Below are 19,386 nucleotides of genomic sequence, written 5' to 3'. Positions count from 1 at the left end.
GAGTCACGTGGGATGGAGGGAAATGATTATAACAGTTATTTTGATCAATATCAATCATTAAATATAGAAATATACAAAAATGCTTTTACTTCACTGTCATGTAAACTGTTTTCACATCCATTTGCTGCACCATTCCTTTGCAGCAGAATAAATTTGCTCCTCTTTATTTATCTAAATTCAGAGCATCTCATTGAAGAAAAATATAAAATATAAATTGTACCAAAGCTTAATACAAAATTAAATCAACAGAGCTGCTTTACTTTAACACTGTGCTGCAGTCCTGTGAGTTTATCTTTGCAGACGAATGTGTGTTTGTGCGTCTCCTAGAAGCAAAATACATTTGTGGTGCCTGCATGATGAATGTAAATAAAATAAACTTGAAACTTGTGTATGCCTTTCCACTTCACCTGTGATCTTTTGCAAGCAGCGCAGGTTTGCAGAAAAAGGCGAAAACATCTTTTTTGTCCAGTGTCTTGACCATTTTGCGGAAGTCGTCGTTACTTACTGATTATCAGTCACGTATTGTGCCATATCTTGCAAACTGGCATGCGATTGCTTTACTGACTTCAGTTCAGACTTCATCTTTGTGGGTGGTGTTGACACGCCGACATGCTGTGCAGCCTCCTTTTCCTGGACGTGTGAGTTTGTGTCGGATGCTGCGCCGTTTCTCCTTGGCCTCGTGCACTGGTCGTGCTGCAGATTGTGGCGGGTTTTCAGACGGCTGACTAACTTGTGTTCTTTGCAGTGCAGCCACGTGGTGCCCTTATGATTTCTTCTTGGTTAACGTCTCTTGCCCTAAATTTGAATTATTTCCAAACAACAGATGACGATCTGTTTCAAGGGACAAGCTCTTCGCCTTCTGCTGTGCCACAAATTTGAATTTTGTGTCAGTGCTGTGTTATCTGTTGCATATCACGGAGGTCAAGCGCGCTCAGGGAACTCCACACTGCAGTCCAGGGAACAGCTGTGATTGGCACATGCAGGCACAGTATCAGGTGCCGATTTCGGGAGCGCTTGATTTGCCTTTGCTTTGCGTTTTGTTGGCAGAGCATGCAGTTTTAGTATTGCTCAGTCATTTTCATTTATTTTAACGAACCAAAATTGTGATTGAGATTAAAGCTCGGCTGTCCAACCCTACTTGGAGGTGGGTTGCAAAGCAGCTTGCAATTTTGAAGCAGTTCTAGACCTGCTAAAGCAGTTTATATAACATACAATTTATGAGTTACATTATTAGATGTGTAGACAGGTATCAGCTAATCTAAGGTTGCTGGATTTTAAAAAATGCTGGCAATGGACCATAATTAGCACCACATACTGATGTTGTAATCAGTCATATTAACTGTTACGGCGAATTTCACAGATATGACATAAATACATGTGTAAAACAGACTGGTTAAACTTTAGTGTAAGGGAGCAACTACCTTGTTGGTGTGTTGTTGAACAAGGTATTGACTTGTGATCGAGATTCAGGGCTGGTGATTTGACGTCGAAGTGTTTCTTGAATTACAAGATGAAGGAGTGTTATTAATATTATTCTTCAGATAGTTAGGGATAAATCAGACAAATTAAAGACTACTATGAAGTTTTTTTTGCATTAAAGATGAATAATGTGAGATAAACACATGAGACTTGTGAAACTCCAGTAAACAGGGAGCTGATCTGGAACACTGAACTGGCTAATAAAAGAGTAGCAGCACAGCCAAGAAAGTCAATTAATCCACAGATGAAGGGTGAAGGATACTGGGTCCCTATAATCCTTTTTTACAGTGTATTCATAGTTGGCCTGCAGCATGCATGTGTGCACGTACACTCACACACAAACACAGGCATTTCACTGCTCTCTGGGCGCTGTGTTTTAGGACTGGTTCTTCAAAGCGGCTGCCTCGTTCTGCAGAGGACATTTGGTCTAAATACAAATAGAAACGCCTTTTTAAAACGTGAAATTTATGATTTGTTAAATCCTTTACTAGTAAAAGACTCTTTAAAAAACAGATCCAGAAATACTTTTTTTAAGAACAGCTGACACAACCTCACATTTCTGTTCCAGTTTCCTAGAAGAATTTCATGAAATTGTGAGATTAAAGATCGCCTTTATTGCAATGAGCACGTGCTTTTGTTTTGAGTGGTTCTGCTTCATTGTAACCTAAATTCTCCTGTTAAAACTGAGCTTTAACAGCAAAGTTTTAAAATAGGTGTCAATAATTAGAGTTCACAAATGAGATCAGGTTCAATTTCAGCAAAAGCAGGTGATTATAAAGTCAGAGAACCAGCATATTAGCACATACAGATGCAGAGCCAACAGACCGGCATCAGCGACGTTTTAGACACGGTGAAAGCATTGCCTTCCTTTCCACTCTCTCCACACTTTCATCATTGCATTAAAAAATTATAAAACACTTGGGGATGGTGTCCAGTAAAGACGCTGGGAGTTAATGGTTTTGGAACGTAGCCAAGTGGATCTAACTGTCCGCGGTCCTCTCGTCCCTGTTTCCATTTGTAAAATACCCGAATAAGTCTGAAAGTGAGCAACACATGTTAGCTCTTTACCTACCTAACCACCCATCCATCCATTAGTCGATGAGCAATCCAAATCCTAAAGAAGTCATTTTGCAGGAAACCAAGTCACTAAAATGAGTGAAAAATATAGATTAATTGACTGGTAAGAAAGTAAGAACTGATCAAATTAATCACCATTAAAGGTTAAACATTGTCCATGTAGATATTTGAGCTCTTTGAACCTCTTATATCAACCTCTTTAATAACCGAAACTTTTTTAAATGCTGATAACATGGTTGTGACTTTCTGCTGTGCAAAGCACATAGACTATAACAATGGATAGTCACCGTAACGTCACCCTCTGGGTTAGTAAAATCCAATATGAAGCTTCAAGAAAAGTATTTTTCCGTTTCCATCTCAGAGTTTTGAATCCAGACATGATGAGCGAGGGTGGATCCGACTGAGAAACTGAGAGATACTGTGCACTCATTGGCTCGTTGACTTGTCATTTGCTTGGTAGACATGCCATACTGTTTTTATTATCCTTTTTTACTCTAACAGGGATCAAGAATTAAGAAAACAGACATCATGCAGTACTATAGGATAGGATTTGAAACTAAACTCATCAGGAGAGTGTTCACTGAGGTCAAAGAGCAAAGATGTTGAGGCTCGTTTTCCAACAGACTTCTTAACAGATCTGTCCGCCAGAGGGAGTCGGACTTTGCTAGCCATTAGAAAGAATAGAGGTTTAAAGCACTTAACTCAATGGCAGAACATTGCACACACATACAGTCAGGTTAGTTTCTCATGTAGGGGTGGGGGGTTGATATATAGCGTGGTATCGCAATATTTTGTGTGGCGATATTGTATTAATGCATAGACGCCGAATATCAATATTTTATTAGATACATTTGATTTTATGTGTCATGTGATTGCCACCTCTATTAGCAACACCACTGCTAGCACCATAGACTCCATGATTTATGGATTCAGGTTAATTTACAATGACTGAATGGTAGATGCCAGCTGTGTTTTGCAGGCTTTTATTTGTCTCACTTTCCACCTTTCTTGAATACAACTTCCTGTCACATAGTGAGAGTGGTGCTGCTGTCTGACGGGACTATAGTGCTGGCTAGGGGCATCTAAGAACAACAGTTAATTGCTGTTGCACATAAATAAATATGGATAATTAGCTTAACCTATTAGTATTTCTGGTGCCAACAAGAGGGGGCAAAAATATTTAATCGTCTAATTAATTGCACATATCCCTAAAGGGATTCACCAGTCAGATCCAGAGTTTTGGCATTTTTTTCTTTACATATTATAGAAGAATTTGATTGCAGAATTATTAGCTGGGGGTGCTCATTGTCCCGGGTTTAGTGCTCCATTTGTTCAGGTGCACTACAGTTGCCTGCCTAAATAGAGAACAGGCTGTTAGCTCAATGCTCCTTCACAGTTGCGATGCTCTCCCCTGGGGCCACAGACACCAGCACAGCTCCTCGGTCACGGGTCTTGTGTCGCTGCCGGCAGGCCAACGAGACTAAGGTCACATTCCTGTTCGACATCTAGTCAGCAGACACACAAACTTGTGATTAAGATTTGTGGCCTTTTCCCACACCAAAGAGAATTTGCACATATGTGATTCAGGATGATTTTTGAGATTACCGAGCCAGCTGTCACCATAGATTAAAACAGGAACCTGCAACTGCTGTGAGCAGGCCTGACATCCACTGACCTTGACATCCACTCAGTCTCTGTTCCCTCTGCAGCTAACTTTCGCACTTTTCTTCCTGTTGCACTTAATATAGTACAGTATACTGGAAGCCTGTGTTTCCACTGTGCTTACGTTCTTGTCTGATTTACAGTAATTCATGTAGGTCATGTACAATCCGCACAGCCTCTTTCTCAAACAGACTGAATTGACAGGAAGAACAAAACACACCATGAGCAATAACATCAAAGCAGAGGTGCCATTGCTGCTGGTAGAAATATCAACAGTGATTGGTTAAAATGAAATAATATGTGTGCCCACATGGTGAATGAAAATAAAAGCACCTGCACTGCAGGACAAATGTTATTACTGTACAGAGAAGTGTAATTACTTACAGACGTGATGTCCAGATAGCAAATAAGCATGATAGGAGCTAGAGTTTTGGAATAGGTCTTTTTCAGGTTTTACCACCCATCAGAGGGTGCCCCTCCCTGACCCTGGTTCTGCTGGAGATTTCTTCCTGCTAAAAGGGAGTTTTTCCTTCCCACTGTCGCCAAAGTGCTTGCTTCATTATTAGGCTTTTCTCTCTGTTATTGTAGGGGGTTTATCTTACAGTATAAAGTGCCTTGAGGCGACTGTTGTTGTGATTTGGTGCCATATAAATAAATTAAAGTCTAAATTGTGGTTTTACTATGTAGCAGATCAACAATCATGTTCCGAGCTGCCCGAAAAATGTTCCCAAGGTCTGAGTGTGTATGACTGTATGGAGATCATGGGATGCTTTTCTATCTTGAGATCTTGGAGAACATTGTTGGTGCCAGCAGCTACCTCAGCAGGAGCTCAAAGAGAAAACACACAAAGCAGACTTTCTGCTCAGCCCATCCCAGCGGCTCATTCTCTCCCACTTTTACAGCTTACACTGCATATTTGACTGTAGTGAATGATGTAATCCAAACATGGATCAACAGGAGACCCATCGTAAAGGGAAGGTCGAAGCCCTTCTTCAAGCCCTGCCCTATGTCTCATTTTCTACTTTTAAAATTAGGGCATAAGCAAACATGTATCTGTATTTGGAAATCACAAGATGATCATACTCGAACTATTCCTGTAAAACGAATGCCACCAGAGGCTCTAGTTTTGCCGTCCCAGTTAGAGGAAAAACACAATTTGGTCAGGCTCACCATCTTATTGGTAAAACAGCAGCAAATGAAGGGCAAAAAAATTAAAAATAAAGCATTTGTTTCACCACAGCTGTTTCTTGCAGTCATCCATGGTGTTGGATTTCTGCTCATCAAAAATTGATACCTAGTTGTTTATTATTACCTCCCACACTTATGTGAAAGCAGCAAAACTGCAGCACGCACATATTTCCATGCAAACAGCCGCCCGTTTGCAAACTAGCGTTGGCATTTCTCACTGATATTTGAACCATGCCAAAGAAATATCCTCATAAGCGAATAGCCATGCATGATGTTCTCCATCCTTGACATTTTCATCACTGGCTGCCAGCAGCAGTGGCTTTTCAAAGGGCTGCTGAGTGGCTTCAAATAACTGAAGACCCTAAAGGATGCTGTGTGAGCTTAGAGAGTGTTAAATCTCCCGTACCTGAACAAAACCCATTCTGCCAGTCGATGTAGCATTTAAGCAGCTCTAAAAGCTACGAAACACCCTGCAGACATGAGACAAGCGCTACAGACAATCAGACTCTGTTTCGCAGAGTAACAGATGGTGAGTTGATGCATTGTGGGATAACAGGAAGACCTGAATGTCATTTCATGTTTTGAATAAGTGGTTATGTGAAGTAATAGTTTAGAAGCTCATGTTCCCCTTTAAGATAAGAAATATTCATCTGCACAGTAGGTAGTCAGTCTTTTTGGAAGTGCGCTTCTTAGCAGCGTTTCATTTGCCTGATTATGTTATCAGCCCACTGAATGCTCTTTACCAGGTCGAAGTATGCTTTTTTAGTGCCTCTGCTTCTGATAGGAAATGCATTTCAAACGCTCCCACTGCTGATTTGGAAAGTACAAAAATACACTGCTGCTTGTGTTTCGTAATGTTCTCGAAAATGGGCCATTTTCACGGCTAACAATGAAGGGATTAGAAGGAAAAAACACGCCGTCAGACATTCATATTGAAATCTTAGAGAAGATGCTAAAATCTAACAGAATAAGAAAATGGTATCTTATGTAGATAGAAAAAGACTGTAATTTTGTTCAGTATGAGACTCACTGTGTTTGAAGTTAAAAAATAAATAAAGGTTAATATCTGGCAGCGTCACACTCTGCTAATGGGATAAGGACATTTCTTTGAGTTAGAAGATGAATTCTAATAAAAGTTCAGTCTTACTCTTTCCACTGGTTCAGTGCAAACCGTGCTGGTGGTGTACACTCACCGGCCGCTTTGGCTGTTGTATTTAATGTGTGGTCAAGACGACATAATGTACTAGGGTTGGGCTATATCATACCGTTCACGGTAATGCCGGTATAATGTCGGGCAACGATAGGAAAATGAAATATCGCGATAGAATATGGGTAAAACGCGCATGCGCAGTGCCTTTGTTTTCATACGCACATGGCGGAAAAAGCATGGCGGCGACGGAGAATGAGAAGGGCGAAAGGGGATCGTTGAATGAAACGGATGAACCAGAATTAGTTTGTAAAAATGCTGCAACTTCAGTGGTGTGGCACTGGTTTAGCTTTCGTCTGTCAGATACACAACAAAGCACTATTTTTGGTAGAGCGTGCTAGCGGGCCGTCATTACTACCGTGTTTTTTGGAGAATACGGCACACTTAAAATCAATCCTTCGATTTTTCTGAAAATCGACAGTGCCCCTTATAATCCCGTGTGCCTTATGTATGAATTCTGGTTGTGTTTACTGATCTCGAAACGATTTTATGTGGTACACGGCGCTCGAAAATCAGTCAAATGTTTTAGTACGACTCTGCTAAGCTACGAAGCCGCACCACTTGATGGATTGTTGGAGCGTTGCGGCTATCGTAGGCAGGAGCCTCGCGGAGTGATACGTACTGTGCTTCAACATAGTATTACTAGTATTATTGTGTGTGTAGAACCTCTTTTTAAATTTTGTGGATATTATACATGGTTATGCTGAGGATATGTCGGCCAATTTCCACTGGAAATGCCTTTTGGTTAAACTGTCAGCAAGGAATTTGCATTTGCACTGTTAAATTTTTATATAACTTTAATGCACATAAAAAACAGCTGCTCGTTTAAAATACGTTGATTTTTTCTTTTTTGCACTAATAAAGTTGTGGAGTTGTAAAGTATTTTTTCTAGTGTCAATTATATCGTCAGTTATATCGTTATCGCAAATTTTCAAATGTATATCGTGATAAATATTTTTGGTCATATCGCCCTGCTCTATAATGTACTTTATTAGGTACTAATAGTGGTACCGGGTTGAACCCTACTTTTAATTCTTCATGCCATAGATTCAACAAGGTGCAGGAAACATTCTTCACAGACTTTGGTCCATGTTGACATGATAGCATCACACAGTAGCTGCAGATCTGTGACGTGAATCTGTGGATTGAGATCTGGTGACTGTGGAGGGCGTCTGAGTACAAAGTGAGCTCCTTGTCACGTTCAAGAAACCAGTTTGAAATTATTTTGGTTTGGTGTTATCCTGCTGGAAGCAGCCATCAGAAGATGGGTACACTGTGGTCATGTAAGGATGGGAATGGTCAATAACAGTACCAACCGGAACCCTCGGTTGTACCATTATACCACCAGCCTGAGCCAGCGATAGGAGGCAGGATGGATACACGCTTTCATGTTGTTTGTTGTGCATTCACAGATGCTCTTCTCCATCTCTTGTTTGTAATGAGTGGTTATTTGAGTTATTATTGGCTTTCTATCAAATAAAAACAGTCTGGCTGTTCTCCTCTGACCTCTGCCATCTAGCTACAGATGGTTGTGTGGGAAAATATAGTAGATCAGCATTTAACTTGAACTTCAGCAGCTCATTTTGATCATTTGTACATGCCTAAATGTAAAGAGTTTCTGCCATTTGATTGGCTGATGAGATATTATGTTAATGAGCAGATGAACAGGTGTACCTAATGCGGTGACCGGCAGGTGTAGATAAAAAGCAGCTGTGTAAACCTTTGCGTTAATACGTAGCAGAAAATGGGCAAACTTATAGCAACATAGTGGCTACACTGCGTTGTTTTTGTATATCTCTCTGTTTTAAGAGAGCTGTGGATTGAGAACACAACAATGCATTTCTACCTTGAATCAGAATACTTATTAGTCCTTAAGGAAGTTATGTAAAAGAAAAAGGACTGGCAGCGGTGGGATTCGAACCCACGCCCCCGAAGAGACTGGAGCCTTAATCCGGCGCCTTAGACCGCTCGGCCACGCTACCACATTGCCTAAGGCATGCTCTGCAAATGCTGCAACTATGACACAAGAATTGTAGTTAAATAAAAATGTCATTTTTAATTTTTTTATACGTATTCTATCATAGTTCTCTAATACAAATCACAGTTGTAGCTGCTACTCCTGTAAAAAGTAACTGTAACATGTAAAAACTGACTGGATTACTGACGTCATGTAAACCAGTGTGGTTGAAGTTTTCTGTAATAAGAGGTGCAGATGACTCGGAGTATTTCCTCTTCAGTATGGCTGTCCATGCCTGTCTTCTGCTAGATAATTTAAAAGCACTTAACATAATAACACATACAGCTTAGTCAAAGGACAATTGCACTGTCAGCATATTGTTGATATAGTTTATCTCTTTTTGTCTGCTTTATCTGACGTAAGGTAGTTTAATTCAGTGTCAGACACTCACTTCATTTAGGCAGCTTAAAAAGGATTTATTGTTTTGATATAGCCAATTACACATGCTGATTACTATCAAATGTCATAATAATATTGGCACCTGTGAAGTAGCACTCACTGGCCTGTTGGCTGACTGTAACGTCACAAAGCAGCACAAAGTATTTTTTTAATAGAAAGAGGTCATACCCTCTGCATCTCACAAGCCTGAAGGCAGCATCTGCAGTTGTGGTCAAAAGTTAACATACACTCATCAGGGGCGTGAACGTCATAGCAGTTTTGGGTTTTTAATATTTTAATGATGAACTTTTCTTTTTCCAGGGTGCAACGTACAGCGTACATCTGTAAAGAATTGAAAAAAATAGAATTAGCACACAAATTTGAATTTTCTCTAATCCACACAGGATTAAATGTATACATGCACCCCCACTGATATATGGTTAAAAATCACTCACCTGTTGCAGCTGGACCAACTCGATGCTTTGTGGCACTCTGGCTGGATATGTGATCATTGTTGTTGGTAGAACTGGTGGAGATCATTTAAATCTTCTGGTTTCCTGGCACAGAGCTGGCTTTAAATCAAATTTTGAATACATTTGAGTTGAATTTAGGAAGTCCATTCGAGAAGCTTAATGTTAGCTTGATTTATCTGTTTCAAAACCAGCGTTAATGTGCGTTTGTGATCATTGTTCTGTTGGAACACCCAATTGTATCCAAGTTTGAGCCAACAATCTGAAGGCAGTCCTTCATTATTCTATCCACTTTGTGCAATGTACAAATACCGCTGGTAGCAAACAGCCCCAGAGCGTGCTACCACCATCATGCTTGGTTAGTACTTAAGTCTTAAAGTTTAAAAGCTTCAAGTTCAGCCCTTCAACTTTTTATGTCTCATTTGTTTTATCATCAAACTTTCTCCAGAATGCATTTGGCATTGGATTTTGGTGCACTGGCTTCATTCTTGGTCAGCACCCTATCTGTCCAAGGTGATATAAAGTGTGCTTCACCATGGACAGTGAAGCTGGTGTTCTAGCAGTTTCCAGTTCATGGCATGATTGAGCCTTGATGGTTCCTGAGTTGTTCCCGAAGAACCAACTCCTTCACATTTTAAGTGACATTTTGGGTCTTCTTCCAGATCTTGGTACAGAGGTAGACAATTGTTTAGACTAATGATTCTTGAATCTTCACTTAGCCCATTAGGCATCTGGAATGGCCGTCCAAAATTCTGATCTCAGCAATCTTGAAAATTTGTTTAAAAGCTTGGTGCGTGACAGGGAACCAACAAAATAAATGAACTCCACCAATCCGCAAGAAGATCAGATGGCTACCAAAATCATCTAATTAAAGTTATCTATTTGATTCTGTATTCAAACTTTAAACTTTTGATTAAACTCCTGTAGATTAGAGAAAATTTATTTCAAAATTCAGACTTCTGCACTCACTTCTTGTTTTTTAGTCATGAAAGGTGTCTGCTGTATAATCAGTTAAAAAAATCCTTAAAAGCCCCAGATTACCGTGACATTCATGGTCATGATGAGTGTTTATATACATCAGTGGTGCTCTGCTAGTCCATTGATGGCTAATGCTAACAAGGCAAAATGTACAAACCTGTGGAATAAAACTATGGCAGAGGAGTCATAGAGTAGAGAAACTTAACCAAACATGTCCATAATTCAATAATATTTACAGTATCTATAAGGTTTACAAATATTAGCTAATATTAGCCACACCAGTGAATGTGACAGAAAAACTGTGCTGTGCTAGCTCAAAGAGCTAAGCCGAGGTGCACGTTATCCAGCTGTACCTCTGAATCTCCACATTTTTCATTCCCCCCCCAAAAAGCACATGTTTAAGTATTTAAAGCTATGTCATATCCTTGTGTATTTCATTTTCCTCACTACTCTCATTTTTTTAGGGTTACATACTGTATCTGTCAACGAGGGAAATATTGTCTGAGCAGCGTATCATAACCCCACATGAGCAGCCCCCGTGTTCACATGTTTGTGTTTTATCTTGTCTGGGCTGTGTGTTTGTCCACATTAAAATAATGAATGTACAGAAGGCTCTGTTTTAAATGTGCTGTTTACTGTAAAACATTCACCTTCTCACACAGATTGCATGTGGGCGATTGAATGACTCTCTCTTTCTGTGTGTGTGTGTGTGTGTTAGGGCCAGCTGGATGGGCCTTGGTATTGGGTTACAGAAGGCATGGAGTAGTTTTTGCTCTCTCTGACTGTCTAAGATCAATTAAGAGGGAGCGTGGGGGGGAGAAAGTGAGGGGGATGATGAAAGAAATGGAGTGGATGAGGAGAGAGGAAATGACTGAGCATTAAGCTGGCAGGTGGAGGAGGAGAGACGGTAGAGATAAAAAATAAAATAAAATAAAAAAAGGATATTGCAGGGGAGAGGATGTAATGAAACGGCCAGCAATGCAATAAGCACGCGCGCTGCAGTGTCACTGAAAAAACAGTGGATCCTTAAAGGAATACAGCGATGCTCGGGTAAATAAGCTCTCTGATTGAATCACTGCAAGTTTCAACCTTTGTGGGTGCTTTACTATTAAATATGCACACGTGCAAAGCAAGGCAAACAAAGAGTCATCAAATCCTGGCCGAGCCCTGAATGGTCGTTTTGAGGAAAATGCTCTTAGAAGGCTGAGATATTAAAAGCAGGAAAGTAAATACGCTGCAAGGAGCTTGCTCCCAGTTTGCAATGAATCACAAGCAGCTTTAAAAAAAATCATGCTCGGCCTAAATCAAGAACAAGAAATGTGAGATTTTTTTCATTTATCACATTTCCTTGTTTGTGAAAAGCAGCAGCAACAGCAGCGCAGAAAGCTGCTAATCAAATGTTGAGGATGTCTCCAGCTGGGATAACCTTCTCCCATATTTGTTTACTAACCGTCTCCAATTTGTGTTTACATCTCTCACAGCAAATATTCTGTTTCTGAAGGAGAATTTCAACATCTCCAATCTTTGAAAGTCGCTCTGCTGTCAACGCCAGTGTGGGCTTTAAGAAAGGAGACGAGTGGTGATGCTTGGCAGCTCAAATAGCTTGTTTCTTATTGATCCTTATGAGAAATCCATTTCCTGATGGCGACTAATCTGATCGTAGGTAATGACCAAAGCACCAAAAAATAAATAAATCACAGACAACAGATGTGAACGCACGGCCTGAACGCCCAGTCGGTCTCTGTTCATTATGCTTTGTGGTGGAAAAGTGTATTATTAGTAACATTGGATTATTTAAAGATGGGCTTAGCGCGCTACTTAATCTTTTGCCATGACAGAGGTTTCTTTCACAGCCTTTGTCACACAGAGAATGGCTGAGTACGGCATAAAGACTCGCTGCGTGTTTTGATATCTGCCGCTATTAAAATATAATGCCGATTTGGAGCACAGGTCTTCAGATGTGGCTGCCGGTGTCATTGTTATTCAGTAACAAGCTTCACTTCAGCCTTGTTTTTTTCATCCTGTAGATGTTTTACTTTAGCATGCACGATCAGAAATTACTGATACATAAATATGATTTTGTCTTGTTTTTTGGCACTCAGAAGGTCCTAGCGATGATTTGACCTCAAAATAGAAAAAAAGAAATAATTTTCACTTTCTTAAAAGCCACAAGATGGCCAAGAAATCATAGTTTCAATTCAAGACCAATCCTTTCTAGAGTTTATAGTGAATTTGATTTTGACCCTTCAAACATCCTGCATAACTTATAAAAATTCAGACCTCGATGATGACAAAATCAGCTTGCCTAAGGATCATGTCAGTCTTTGTAGGGTACAATCATGTTTCTTCATGGTGTTTTAGCTGAACAACACCATAAATAGTCCGTTTGGTTTCCTGGATACAAAACATCTCACTTTATCTTAAATTAGACCTTTAATATTCATGTCAAGCTCACTATTTTTGTTCTCAGACTCAACTAGAGTAGCTTTGTATGATTCACAGTTCAAAATAATTCACTTTTACCTGCCAGAGCTCTGTGTTTTAGATGACCATATTAGGAATATCCTCTCTCAGTGATGTCATGTGGACCCAAGACTTGTAAAAAATGTCTGAAACTGAGAGTTTAGAGCACCTTGGAGCCTAAGCTTTTGCCTCAAGAAGATAGCTTGTATTCTGAATTCATTACAATACAGAACAATAACAATATAGAATACATATGACAGAAAATAAGCACTACATTAATTAAACTGCCCCCCAAAAACTTACTCTTACCACTTACACTTGCCACAATCAGTCACACTTTTGGTTAGCTCAAGTGCAGCCTAGAAGTTTGAATAGCGATTTCATATATTCATTTATTTAATGCCACGATTTGTACAATTTCCCTGAAAAGCAGATCATAAACTAAATAAGATAATCCATTTGCACAAATCTGATTAACTTTTTAAAGCTTTCATATCATTCTGATAATTGCAAAAATGAAGAAACCCAATGGTACCCCAAACTTAATGTGGCCTTCAGGTTAGCTCAAGAACAGTGAATAGGGAGCTTCATTGAATGGGTTTCCATGGACAAGCAAATGCAATCCAAAATGTCGGATGCAGTGGTGTAAAGCACGTCACCACTGGACTCAGCAGAGAAGTGTTCCCTGAAGTGGTGAATCACGCTTCTCCGTGTGACGATCGAGTCTGGGTTTGGCGGTTGCCATGAGAAACAGTACTTGTCTAACTGCTTTGTGCCAAGTTTGGAGGAGGAGGGATTATGGTGTTGGGTTATTTTTCAGTGGCTGGGCTCGACCCCTTTGTTCCAGTGAAAGGAACTGTTAGTGCTTCAGCATACCAAGACATTTTGGACAGTTTCCTGCTCCCAACTTTGTGACTGCTCACCAGTACACAGTCCTGACCTCGGCCTGATAGAACACCTTTGGGATGAATTAGAGCGGAGACTGTAAGGAGCCAGCTGATTTAGTTTGGACACCTGATGGAGAAACTGGAGAACAGACGTCTGGAATACCCTTTCACCACATTTATGCCACCAAATTTCTTTTTTTTCTTTTTTTTTGCCTGTCCCATTTGGTTCTTCAGCCGTCAGAATTGTTGTCTGAAGACCAACAAGGATACCCAATGGATTTACTTTGCCAAATGGATCATCACGGCCTTGCCGTATTGGTCCATTTGATCAACCTTTGTTGTTATTATTTATTTTATTTTATTTTCAGTTGTTACAGACGGGACAGACATGACTGAGGGATAGGAAAGGGAGAAAGAAAGATGAAGGAAAAGAAAAACAGAAGGGAAGAGGGACAGTGAGAAAGGGCACTTACAAAGAGAAAGAAGAGAGAAAAAAATCTCTTGGATCACCTGTTGAGAGAAAAAGAAGAGAAAACAAGCAGAAAAACCAGAGCAACATACTAAACACAACACCATCACGTTAATCTAGCTAAGTGTAAACAGCAGTAAATACTAAATATTGAATGTTGTTGTGTAGCAAGCAGGACCGACAGCGCACAATGTGCTTGGAAATAGCAGCCAATAAAGGTGTAGTTTATGTCTATGGACAGTGACCACCCGTGTCCACACCTGTGTGGATCAGCGCGCTTGTATTCAAAAGGTTTCCCCATGTAATGGTCTGCTAGAGGGTGTAGAGGGCCATAGCCCCGTCCCCCAGGGCATGAAGCAGGCATGGAGGAGATCCAGGCTCCAGACATCCAGAGGCCCCAGAGTGCGAGAGCCCAAGGAGTACCACCGGAGGGGCATGCCACCAAATTTCATGAAAAGCGGTTCTGATATCTGAGCTGACTTGGAGGAATATAATAAGAGCAAAAAAAACCCCAAACACCACTTTTTTTTTACCATTTCTGTTTGCCAGTATAGGCTCAATTGCCTCTAACAGTCTGTACATACAACACTATTTACATCTTATATGCTAATACCCAGCTGGTCTCATTACCAATTCTCAGTACCGTCACCAAATGACAACTTCCAAGTATTTCCTGCTCTAATTTAAAGCAGCAGGATCACTGGTCCTGAGCTTCCCTGGGAGATAAATTGTTGTTTACACTTCAGTCTTCTTGAAAACGTGTAAAACGGGGGACGTCTAATCGTACATCGCAACCCTCGCTTCTCATTAATCTTCCTAATCATGCTGTTTATATGAGCAAGATACATGTTGCACATGTTTCCCTGACAGTTTGCCACGATGTGGACAGATCGTGTGTTTCAGGAGGATTAGATTATTTAGAGATGGACTTAAAGCGCGTCACCTAAACCCCTTAAGGTGATATTTATACCGCCCGGACTTTTACTCACTGCATGGTGTCTCAGCTCTGATAGCTGCTGTAGCTTCCTTCTACTATTTATAACTGTGCCATTCTCTGCTTTATCTCCCTCTACCTCTTTCTGCCCCCCCTCTTCCCTTCCCTCCCCATCCTATCTTCCTCTCTGCGTCACTTTATCTGTGCATTGAGTGTGTGCGCTTAATGACAGGGCTGCAGAGGCGGCTTGCATGGTAGCTAAAACAGAAGCTGTCCTCCTCTCTTGCCGTCTCTCTGTGTCACACACTCAGCCCCAAACAGAATGACTCTTATTTAAAGAGCAGAGCTGTACTTGCTTATTTAAAAAAAACAAAACATCAGAGAGATGGGGAGAGAAGGGAAATGAAGGAGTGAAGAGAGGGACCAGAGGAGGCAAATGAAGGGAGGAACCTATCGATGGATAGATGAGCGAGACAGAAGCAGAAGGATGAGGAGGAAGGGGATGATGTCATCTTTTAACCCTGTACCGCTCCCCTCTCCTCTCTCCTGTTTCCTCCCCAGATTCTTCTTCCTTCTTTTCTGTGTCGCTCTCCAGCAGGACTATATTTAGTCGCATGCAGCTGGGGGTATGTGAGTGTTTGTGTTTTGATGGTGTTGCGGCGTGCTCGGCGCTGCTCGGTCTTACATTTTAATGCTCCCGTTACCAAATCAGCCCTACCCTCCTCTCACATTTTTACTCTACGTCACATTCTGTCTGTTCCTTCTTCGTGGTCCATCGTCTTTTCTTAATCAGCCACCAAGCCTTTCTCCTCTCTGTGTGGAAAGCAGATGCTGGAGATTTCTCTTACGGTCAACAAACCCTTTTCAAAAGACAATGGCTCAGCTTCGCTAAAACATCATCCGTGCCTGTGGTCTTCATGACCAGATCGTTTCAAGTCATGCGTTCGTTCATTGTAAACATCTGATACACAATCACCACCCTGCTGCTGATGCACAAAACAAATTTACAACTGTTAACATATGTATCCACAATGATGATAAAACTAGAGGCCAACAAATGCAGTGTTGACTCCGGATCAAGCACCTTTGAGGAGATTCCTTTTTTTTCTCTTTAGTTAAACTTCAATTCCAAATCACAACAAGAGTTGCCTTTACATATATATAAAGAAGACAAAGGGGATAGACAATCCCCTTTGAGCAAGCGCTTGGTGGCAGTGGGAAGGATAAACTCCCTTTTAACAGGAAGAAACCTCCGGCAGCACCTGGCTCAGGGTGGGGCAGCCATCTGCCACGACCAGTTGGGGGTGTGAGGGGAGGAAGACAGGACAAAAACACAGTGTGGAAGAGAGGCTGAGATTAATAATAACTAATGAAACTATATTTTTATGACATGTTGCCTCCCGCATTGCACAGTGAGAGAAGCTTTGTAATGATGCTGAATTGTGTCAGGAATTTAGCATTTACCTCTACGTGACACGATGCATGACAGCAGCACTTGACACAAGCCTATTTAGGTGTTTTTGTAGCAACAAGAAAAAATCATAGCATCAGCTCCACTGTGTGAACCTGAATGTTTTAGACATGAAATGAAACTGTCCCATATGAATTTATAAATCAGTTTTTTGTAATATAAAAACAGTATTTTGACCTGCAGAAAGAACAGTTTAGTTACTCTAACCCTTTAGGCTTTAATAAATAATACACACAGGTATGAGTGGACGACAGTAAATTTTCTTTGATTTCCCAATGGAAAAACCCACAATGATGCTGCTCTGATTTGGATAAAAATGCATTTGAGGAGAAAACAGCGATCCCCTCGGCACATAAAGATCTCTGTATTTTGTAATTGTGTCTTTCTTTTGTATAAATGGTTGTATTTTGGTATAGTGGCCCAGTTGTTTGAGGCAGCTATTTAAGACGTTCAGTTTATGTGCAAATGAACTTCTGTGTATCAGTAAAATGTAAAATGATCCTAATTTTCATTCACATGGCTTTTTTTAAGGCTGTAGTTATATGTGAGCTTTTATCCCATAAACTGCTCACTGCTTCTTTATTAATTAAATTTTCTTCCCTAAACCGAACATAAACTCTTGATCACTTTAGTTCAGCTATTGTTACAACTTTCTAACTAAATTGCTTTTTTCATACCTTCAACTCCTTTTGCACCTTCAGCATTTTTAAAAATTAATATGAAAGTATTTTTATTGTGCATCAACAGTAGTGAAGATAAGGGTGACACATTAAAGGGAAAACCTGAACCGCTGACCCTCTGAAAGTGATCACAATTGGCTGGTGTGTTTTGGTCCCGCTTTTCTCCTTAAGAGGAGCGGTTACTGCAAATGAATACACAGTTATTCTTTTCAGCTTTGTTAAAAAACATGTTGACACAGAAAGAAAGACAGCAGAGACACTTAGGACAGGATTGAACCCGAGCTGCTGTTTTTGGCTATGTGGTTGCTTGTGCGTCCAGCTACTGAGCTAAACAACCACCCGCACACAGCTACACAGAGTGAACATCTTCATCCTATGATGAAACATTTCTATCTTGGTGGAAATGTTTTTTTTTTCAGGGTGACAGTCCCTGTCTTTAGGGTAGATGTGAACAATATACTGTGTCCTTTGAAATGTTAACATGCTCGGCATCAACATCTTCAACACACTTTTAATCTTGTTAAAATTACGATGCTACGGTGCGTCGAATCTGTCCTGACAGCATATTGCGGCCTGAACTCTAAAAGTTTAATTCATGGATTAAATAATAAAAATCAATAAGATGTTGTACAGTAATATATTAATTTGCCATTTGGAAGCAGCTTACTTTCTAAAGTTAATGTGGGTTTGCTAGCAGTGGCCTGATTACATTAGCGTTTACATTTGCATTTATGACCCTGGGGACATGTTTTTGTGCACCTGACAAATGCAACACAAATATTCACTCTCCTTTTGGCTCTGTTTTGGCCTCCAACTTCTCCCGAGACAAACGTCTGGGTCTTTATTTGCAAAGTGGCCTACTTTGTTCACTCTTTGGTCATGGGCAGGCAGTGTTCAGCAGGATTTACATCCGTTTCCCCTCAAAATACCAGCCTATCGCTGGAAATGAGGTTAAACCAAAACAAAAAGCTTAAAGCTGAGAACGTTACATATAAGAGGAGGTTTAAAAGGAAAACGAAAGAAGTTCAAAAGACAAAACTGATCAATTATTCTTCTCATGTCTGAAAAAAATAGTTCTCTTTGCAGCCGTACGAAGACCAGCAGCAAAAAAAAGTATTAGGAAAGCAGTTTTTGAGTACTGGCTCTAATACATGAGTGTAACTGGGAATATTTTTAAGGGAAAGGGTGTTTTATGTGCTTTTATATTTGTGTGCTGGTGATGTAACCCTGGTGTGTGTGTGTCTGTGTGTGCCACGTCGATGATGGATGTCCTGAGCTAATACAGACGCACTAAATCGAAAAAATAAAATGTAACCGCTTGCTTTTAATGGCAGCGGTGTTACAGTCAGAGCACGGCTCAGCTGTTATTTAGGTAACGACTAAAACCCCAATTTGGATTGTCAGAAAACATGAAAATAGCTCAGTCACAAGTGACTCAGTGTGATTAAGATCCTTAGTTGATATTCTAATGGCTTCACTGACACGATATTAAAGCTGCTTTGAATAAGCGAGTCTGCAGTGACCTGCAAAAAACTGAAACGCGCTCATTATCGCCTCAGTTTGATCCGTCTGCCGTCTCATTGTGTATTCAATTTGTATCCTTGTTAATTCTTTTTCTAAATCTAACCACCGTCAACCTGTAAGCAGCATGACGGGGTGACATCAGCCGCTCCGTATGTGGCTGTCATCTCCCTACACTTCCCCTCTCTTCTCGGCTCTTTGGTTTGCTCTCTCCCACACTTGCTCTCACACTCTCACACGACCCACGAGTCCCTTTATTTCCTTCATCCTTCCTCTCTTTTTCTCACCTCCCGTCCTCGCTGCCTGTCTGCACGAGCGCACAAACACAGTTTTTCGTTTCCTTTTCTTTTCACCTTGCCGTGTTCGTTTTTTTCCCTTCCTCCTCTCAGTCCCGCACGGTACATCTTCATACAATTACTCTCCATTAAAAACGGATTAGATTTCACCTTCACAGTCAGCCTACAGAGGAAGAGCAGAAAGGGAGGAGAGGTTGGGAGAGGACGGA

At 40.6% G+C, this 19,386-nt stretch overlaps 1 protein-coding gene and 1 non-coding gene across 2 annotated transcripts in view; one reads left to right on the top strand and one right to left on the bottom strand.

Moving 5' to 3' along the window:
* The window catches only part of ppp2r5b (protein phosphatase 2, regulatory subunit B', beta), a 52,337-nt gene that overhangs the window by 4,673 nt on the left and 28,278 nt on the right, over nt 1-19,386 (top strand). The gene's annotated exons all lie outside the window — the stretch shown is intronic.
* Nucleotides 8,514-8,595, bottom strand: trnal-aag (transfer RNA leucine (anticodon AAG)). Its single transcript has one exon. It is a non-coding gene; the product is annotated as a tRNA-Leu (tRNA).

Source organism: Pelmatolapia mariae, linkage group LG3_W (genome assembly GCF_036321145.2).
Source record: "Pelmatolapia mariae isolate MD_Pm_ZW linkage group LG3_W, Pm_UMD_F_2, whole genome shotgun sequence".
Taxonomy (NCBI): Eukaryota; Metazoa; Chordata; class Actinopteri; order Cichliformes; family Cichlidae; genus Pelmatolapia; species Pelmatolapia mariae.
Note: the sequence above shows the minus strand (reverse complement) of the source record. Positions and strands in the feature narration are given on the sequence as shown.